Below are 9,475 nucleotides of genomic sequence, written 5' to 3' on the forward strand. Positions count from 1 at the left end.
CATCGAACCTCTTGATTGTTTGCCGTAACTCTACCCACTGCGCCGTAGCTACTGTTTTAAGAGTTTTATTTCTCCAATCTAGACTAAAAAATTCTTAAGTTGATTAGATATAGAAAGAAAATGTGCAATTTTAAAAGATAAATTTTATAGCAAATTAACTTATATTATTGAAAGTCCATCATTCATTCAATATTGTATAATACTCGGATAATGAATAAATATTTTTCTTAATTTTTTTTTTTTTTTTTATACCGCATAAACTTTAACGACGTTAGTAGTGTAGTAATAGAGTGCTTGCATCATTAGCTTGATGTTCCAAGTTCAATCCATACCACGTCTTTGAAAACACCGCGCTCAACTTTTGTTTGTCAAGGTTTGTGTTTCGGAGTTAAAAGAGTTGAGAGAAATTTGTTACCACATTAAAAAAAATTAAAAATTACGCTCCTTGACTTTAGTGGCTGTCTCGACATTGGGGAGGTGAATAACATAACAAAAAAAACACTTTTCTTTTGAAAAAGTATAGTTGTTTAGGCAATGCGATAAATTCATACTTATTAAAACACCTAAAAAATGCAGAAACTTGATGGGAAGAGTGCAGATTGTTGTATTTGATAGCAACATCAAAGTTATATCAAAATATCAGTCTCAAATCAATTAACAAACTACTTGTAGTTCAACGAACCTCTCACCACAAATACAGAAATAAGACATCAGTACAAAAAAATTTATGTTTAATTTAAATTTTGACTAACAAAAATATCATATCATTGTGATAAATCAGATTGCCACGTTCATCAGATCATCCAATTATCATATATCTGATATATCACGCGGTTTATCAGATTACTCGTGGCAAACTAGATTATCAATATAATTTGTGGTAAGTCTTAAGGTATGTAAAAATCAAGTTTAATGTTAACAGAGATTCCTAAAAAAAATTTCTGAAGTATTAACTTCCATAATAAATAGTGCAACTACGCTAAGTTTTCAAATCTTATAATTTCTCCAAACCAGACCTTTATGATTTAAACGAGTCTCTCCCAATTGAGCTGGGTTTTAACTACTGCACGGTCACCATCAAAACCGAGATATTTTTTGATAAAGTCTGAATTCTATTATTGAATTTAGTTTAAGATCGAAAATATTTTCTCTCCCCCTCTCTGGTGTCTAGTGGTAAAAAAACTTTCCAATCTCTAAATACTTTAATATATATATTCTGATTACCTATAATTACTTCAATTTATTTACACTTCATTACGTTACTATTCTGTTACTTAACATAAGAGGCCATCCATAAAGTACGTACGCAATAAAAGTACTGATTTTGAACCCCCTCCCCCCTTGTACGCACTTGTACGCTTTCGACGATCCCCCCTGCGTACGTACGCATTATTTATTCCAAAATAAAGCCCCCCTTCCTGAATGCATAATTTTTTTTTTTCAGTTATTTAGGTGCACTAAGAAGTCCTAATGGTCTTACCACAGAGCACCGCCACAAGAAGAATATCATTTATTAAGTTAGCTCTCAGTTTCCAACTTTGCCGATAACGTTTATTTGCTTCGAGCGTGGATCGAGCCAAAAACCCTTGGGTTACAAGTCCAATGCTCTAACCACTGCGCCATGGCTGCTATAAAACATTAAAAACCAAAAAATATCTAGTTATTTCGACATTTCTCTGTACTTAATTAAAAACCGGGAAGTTAATAAAAGTAAAGAATAATATTATAAAAAAGGATTCTTGCAAGTATGTTATATTTTTTATTTTCACAAATGGTGACTTAAATAATTCAAACATATTATCAAATACAGGCATGAACTCAGCTTCCACAATTTTATCGACAACCTCCTCACTGACATCTTCACTTTTATTAATATATTCACTTTCACTTACACTCTCCTCACTCTCCAATTCAATCGTTTTTTTTAATTTTTTATATGCTTTTTTATGCCGTTTAATTGCAGCCTCACTTGGCCAGTATTTATTGCAGTTAACGCAAATTTCGTTTGATAGCTTTTCTTTCATCGATAGGGCAATAGAGATCAAATGGTATTATTTTGTATTTTAATCCTTCTGTAGGTATATCATGTAGCAAAAGGCGATGTGTCAGTGGTCAAAATGTTGATTGGTTTGATACGTTTTTAAAATATTTAGACGGCTCTATTGCTTTATAACCATTCTCGCAGTATTCGTAAATGGTTGGAAATGGAATGAAACGTTGGGGGAGGTTTTTCATCCAGTTTGTTTGAAATGGTGTACAGCATGACTTGTCTTGGCATTTTACGATTTGAAGGCTATATCGCGATTGCTGACAATGTTTTTCTACCCAAACAGGATCAGGAGTAGGTGGTTCATATGCTTTTCCAACTGGTACAGCCTGGCAATCAACAGGATACCCATCAATGACTGTTTTCTCCCAAACTTGGGCTAAAACGGTAGCCACTTTTTGAAAGTTCTCTAGCTCCAATTTTTGGCCGATTATTTTTCCTGAAGAATCAAGGTGGTTGCCAAAATAATCATGAGGAAGAATTATTCCAGCCAAATCATGAGAAAGAGGTGCCATTCTTCTTTCGACGGGGTTAAAGGCTAAAAGCCCAGCTGCATTTACATCATGAAGAAGGGCATCCAAATCAAACAAGCGGAAGAGAACAGCAGTTGCTAAGGTTTTAGGAAAGCGCGGTGCCTCATCCTGAGCTCCATCAGTCTCCATTAACATAATTGGTCTACGTTCAACCAACTTGGTTTTAAAAAGCTCTCTAACATCAAAAGCATGTGTAAAAGCATTTGATATATTGTGTTTCCCACTTCTTATGCGTATGAAAGTGTCCCCACTGCAAGATACATTTCCAGTTTTGTTAACTTTGCATATGCCATACACTGATGGGATCAATTTGTGCTGTGGGCCAACGACAATGTCGTGATCCATGAGTTTGACCTTGTAATCCATATGCATCAGCAACGGCGCCTGAAGGCTTGCTGCAGCAAGACCCAATGGATCCCTGGCTTTATCATCGCTGGAAATGAAAAGCAAAGCTATTGGTCCAAATTATTTGCAAACTTCAAACATGTCGTCAATAAAATGAGATTACAAACATTCTATAGTTTTTTTTTTTTCGCATTGAGTTTTCTGGACGTAATAGCTTCACTGGAACCGTGTCGACATGTTTTTTTCCTTCAGGAGTGTTTCCACGTCGTGGTAAAAGACGAAGGTACAAACCACTCCTACTCAAGGTAAAGCTTATTATTGTCAACTCTGTCTGAAGGCCATCCAAAGTGGAGACGCTACGAAGGCAGTTAGTTCTTCGACGTTCGTCAGCTGCTGATGAGTTCTGCGCAATTTTTATTATTGTTGATAAAAGCTCTGGTTGATCAACTTCAAGACGCGGTCCCCCATACCTGCGTACGCACTTTATAAATGGCCCCTAATGCAACGTATAATATATAAAACATAACATAACGTAGTTTAACAAGTATAACAAAGTATGACTTGATTTAACAAATGTTTCTTATCATAAAAACTCAGCGTTTCTTTAAAAGTAAAAATAAAAAAATTGTTTTTTTAAATATAAACATGTTATTGTAAAGGAAACTCCTAGAACACGATGAAGTTTATCGATAAATGATATATTATAGTTTTAGTGATGTATCATAGTTTTAAAAGATATATCAAGTTTTAGCAATATATGATATATCATTGAGTACCACTTTAAATGGTTAAATTAAAAACCTAATTTATAAGCATATATACTCAAATGTGCTTAAACAATATAAAGTCATATAATTTTTTAGTATAAATTATATTCTTAAGTTTAATACATCGCAACGTTAGAATTATCTTGTTCTATCTCCACGTTTTTGACTTTTGAGATAAAACGATTAAAAAGAGAGACTTAAGGAGACGGCACACAATTTTTTTTTTATAACTTATGTTTTTTCCGCAACTTTTTTACTTATAACTAAGGTTCCAATACGATAGAAAAACATTATTCTGAGGTACACAACACTATCAATAATTCAAATTTTTCAAAAAGTGGAGATAGAACAATATAATTCTAACGTCGCAACACGTCGATATAATTGTTGATAAGTATGAGTCTCGACGTCCCCATGATGTTTGTCGGATATCTTGAGATGTACAATGCCCATTGTTATAGAGCAAAATTAAAAACTCTTAAAAGTGACATATTCAAAATTTCTGTACTATACACTCCAAGAAAAAATCCGTTATATACAACGAACTGCATTTGTCGCTATTGCACCGACGGGTTTTCCGTTATGTTAACGGATTAAAATTTTAACGGATTGAAATTCGTCGATATTGGTCCGTTGAAATTACGGATTTTATTCAGTTTGTGCAACAAACAATTCGTTAAAATAAAGGAATTATTACACTAGGCGGCTTTTGCTGTTTTGGTAAAATAAATAATTTACTACGTCATCATATTGAATAATTTATTATATCCATTTTTAAAGTTAGAAAGGAATTATACCAGATAAACTGAGATTTCATTGCAAAATAGTCCCTAGTATGATATTCAACATCTGATACAAACAGTACAACTTATACAAACTAACTTGATCGGGAGAGATTTTTTAGCAAGCTTTAAAAACGTTTTAACTTTAAAATTGAAAATCAATTAAATATTTATAATAATTTAATTCAATTTAGAAACTTTTAATTACAATAAAAATTACAAAAATTTAAATAAAAATATAAAAAGTTTTTTAATATATATTTTATTAATACAGCTATTATATTCAAGGTTAAAAAACATTTAAATAAAAAACACAAACATGTATACAACTGTTACTATACTAGGATTCAATTTTTAATACTGTTGTAAATTCATGTGTGTGCACATTTCAATTCCAGCAACCTGTTGTCGATTATTTAAAAATAAACAAACCTTAAAATACAATAAAGAAATTATTGAATATAAATGATATACCATAATACAAAATGGAAATAAATTTTAACTAATAACCCTGTAAGAAACATTTGTTGCTAATTCTTTATTTCTAAATTACTAATAAAAATTATGTTATTTTAATAGTTCTACATTTCAATGTATTAAACAAAAATTAAATGCACTACAAAAGAACCTTACCTGTTAAGTGAAAGGTTCTAAAATTTTTACGCACATCATTAGTTGTAAAATTTTTACACACATTAAGAATAAAAGAAAAAAAGTCTCTCACCTTTTTATCTAATAAAAATAAACACATTAAAAGTATTAATATTAGAACTTAAATTTGATACCTCATGCCTGAATGCCACATGTCTAAAGTAGCAAGTTCTATACAAATATAAACAAGCAATATATAAACTTAGTTGTAACTAACATTAAAAAAATTGCAAGTAAAAAAAAAATAGTTTTACAACTAGTTTAAACTTACAACTAGTTTAAACTGTGATATAGCATGACACGTGTCTAAAATAGCAAATTATAAAAGCATATACAAATTTAAATAACCAAATTATAACAATCTATATATAAACTTTGCATTAACTAGCCTAAATACCCATAAAATAAAAAAAATGCAAGTAAAAAGTTAACAACTGATTTATTTTACAACTGATGAAACTTACAGTGTAATATTGCAAGCCATATGCCTAAAATAGTCAATTATAAAGACATATTAACAAATTATATGTAAACTTAGCTGAAACTAGCCTAAATAAATATACCCATTAAAATAAATGCCAGTAAACAATTAAATTTTATACAAGAAAATTTGTAGACAAATATAAGATATTTTAAGCTTCCATTTATTGGATTTTACTCAAACTTCACTAAAACTAAAATTGATAAAATTATTAAAAAGTATTGTAAAAATGTAATAATCAAATTTATATTCACAACCGATAAATTAAAAAACAATTTTTGCATAAAAGATGCACTTCCTAAGATGCTTAAATCTAACCTTGTCTACCAATTTCCTTGTGCTGGCTGTAACGCCAGTTATATTGGAGAAACCTCCAGACATTTGACAACACGGATAAATGAGCACCTTATGAGTGACAAGCAATCGCATATTTTTAAACATTTAAACTCATCCATTAATTGTAAAACATTAACTAATTATGATTGCTTTCAGATTTTAGATACTGCCTCTACCATTAACAAATTAAAAATAAAAGAAGCACTTCATATTAAATGGGAAAATCCTTCTTTAAATAAACAAACATCTCATTATATTATAAATTTATCTATCTAACTTACTATATTATTATTATTATTAATATTTTAATATTAGGAAGTTTGTTTTGTCATAATTTTTAATATAATTTTTAATTGGTTTGTAACAAGTTTATTTGTCCGTTAACTTTTTCTCTGTACTTTCTTCAGTTTTAAATTTATTTACCAGAGTTTTAATTGTAAATTAAATCTTTTGAAATTGTAGTATGACTACGAAACATGTCAAGAATAAAAAATATTGTGATTTTTATTAATATATATATATATATATATATATATATATATATATATATATATATATATATATATATATGTATGTATGCGTGTCTATGTAGGTGTATATATATATATATATGCATATATATATGTATATATATATAATATATATGTATATATAATATATACATATATAATATATATGTATATATTATATATACATATATATATATACATATATATATGCATATATATATACATATATATATATACACCTACATAGACACGCATACATATATATATATATATATATATATATATATATATATATATATATATATATATATATATATATATATACACATACACACACACATATATATAAAAATACATATAAACACAAATATATATAAAGACACATACACACACACAAACACATATACATACACATACATATATATATACACATATACATACATACATACACACAAATACATACATATACACACATATACACAAATATATACACATATATACACAAATATATACACATACAATACATACATATACACACATATACACACATATACACAAATATATACACATATACACAAACATATACACACATATACACAAATATATACACATACACATATATACAGATATACACATATGCATACACACATACACACATACATACATACGTACATACATACATACATACATACATATACATACACACATATATACATATACAAACAAACACACAATACATACATATAAATAATCATACATATGCATATATGTAAATAAACACATATAAACAAATAAGTAAACACATTGTACATATACGCATACATACACACAATGCACAATCAGGTTCATACAAATATGTACACATATGGAACAGAAGGGTAAGGAGTAGTAGAAGAGATAACTGAATAGGTTTAAAATAAGGGAAAACTAAAAGCTGTTATATTTTTGAAAAATAGACAGAATTAATTGAAGATATAAGATAGTGAAAATGAGTTAGAATTTTATTGAGTGTTTTTATGAAGGATAAATTTTTTGATATTGGCAATGAAAGCATTTCTAGTAATGTTTGGGAGATTTATTTTTATTGAAAGTGGCAGAGAGTTCCAAGAGTGATTTGATTGGTATTTAGTAGATTGAATACCATATTTGCTAGTTTTAATGTTTGGGAGATTTATTTTGATTGAAAGTGGCAGAGAGTTGCAAGAGTGAATTGATTGGTATTTAGTAGATTGAATACCATGTTGTTTTTTTTAAGGTAGAGCTAGTTTATAAAAAGATATTGATCTAAGTTTGTAATTATAAATATCACTTGTGAATTTAAAATAGTTGTTGAAAGCAATAGGCATGGTATTATGAATGATATCCCACACAAAAACACAGTTTAACAAGTAGATGAGTTCATCTAAATTCAAGATATTTGATAAACTATACCATAAGTCTGAATAAAAATTGCTTGGTTGGAAATGAACTATTCATATAGATTTATTTTGAAGTTTTTTAAAATATTTAAGTTGAGTAGATGAACTTTGCCCCCATATTTGGCATTAGGTGGGAATTAAATATAGCATGCCAAATATTTATCAATGTTTCGTAGTTGTCAAAGTGCCTTACTTTGGAAAGCATTCTATTAGCTCGACTTTTGCAAGATATTGCTTTGACTTTTGCAAGATATTGCTTTTACTTGTCGGTGAAACAATAGATTTTTATCTAATATAATGCCTAAATATTTGATCTTATCTACAGTATTAATTTTTTTACCACTTATTCTGAAATTAAGTTTTTTTATAATTGTGTTGCCTTGAGATTTAAAACTATTGAAATAACTATTTCAGACTTCTTGGTATTTAAGGAAACTTTGTGTGATTGTAGCCATTGTACCAAACATGCAAGGTCATGATTAAGATTTTTATTTAGTTTTTTAAGAGATTTACTAACAATAAGAAGATTGGTATTATCAGCAAAATGATGTTTTGGAGAATTTAACACATGTGTGCAGATCGTTTTTATAAACAAGGAAGACCTAAGATTGAACCTTGTGGAACACCAATACATGTAAACCTAGTATTAGAGGAAGTGTTTCCAACATTTACAAACTGAGAGCACATATACAGGTACGACTTAAACTATTTGAGAGCAACTCCACTGACACCGTAAGGATTTAATTAGACAGCAAAATCTCATGCTCAACAGTATCAAACGCCATCTCCAAATCAACAAACACTCCAGCAGCAAATTGTTTTTGATCCAGGGCTTCGCGTATTGTCTCACTTATATCAATGAGTGCTTGATTTGTACAGTGCTTTTTGCAGAATCCAAATTGAAGGCTATAGAGATTATTAGATTGATTTAAACGACATACAAATAATAGTGTAATTTAAACTGTGTTTATCCATTCGCTTTCTCTACTGAAATTTAGTAGAAAAAGCAAATGGATAAACATAATTTAAATCATGCTTTTTTAAAAAAGTTTCACATTTAGTCTTCACATTTAGTAAATGTGAAGCTATTTAAAAAATGGCTAATTAAACTTACTGCAACAAACCTTTTATCTAGGTACGTGTGTAAAAATTTTAAACCATTTATTCAATTAAGTTTTATAATGGTTCGAAAGAGCTTTGAATTTGTAATAAAATGGTGAAAACTTTATGAAAAAAGAATAACTACAAAAAAAGTTATACTCATTTAAGTAACATTATTTTTTATTAAGAAAAATGAAACTTACGTATAACACTCGCGATCAGCTGACGGCAGCTTTGTAATAAAATCATTGTTAATTTGCGCATGATTTTGCATAGTGAAATGTTCAAAACGATTTAAAAACGTTATTAAAAAAGTTTCGATTTAAAATAAATAAATATTTTTAATGATTAAAACGTTATAGTAAAATTTGTAACAAAATTTTATAAAACATGCATAAAAAAAATATCGCGCATTTTTGCTATATTTACAATAATTATATATATATATATATATATATATATATATATATATATATATATATATATATATATATATATATATATA

General features: G+C 28.5%; 1 long non-coding RNA gene across 1 annotated transcript; it reads right to left on the reverse strand.

Moving 5' to 3' along the window:
• Window positions 1–4,751: 4,751 nt before the first annotated feature.
• Window positions 4,752–9,216, reverse strand: LOC136076368 (uncharacterized). The gene is made up of 3 exons (XR_010636209.1): window positions 9,174–9,216; window positions 5,590–5,613; window positions 4,752–5,431 (listed from the first exon to the last, which is right to left on the reverse strand). It is a non-coding gene; the product is annotated as an uncharacterized LOC136076368 (long non-coding RNA).
• Window positions 9,217–9,475: the final 259 nt, after the last annotated feature.

This window comes from Hydra vulgaris, chromosome 02 (genome assembly GCF_038396675.1).
Source record: "Hydra vulgaris chromosome 02, alternate assembly HydraT2T_AEP".
Classification (NCBI taxonomy): domain Eukaryota; kingdom Metazoa; phylum Cnidaria; class Hydrozoa; order Anthoathecata; family Hydridae; genus Hydra; species Hydra vulgaris.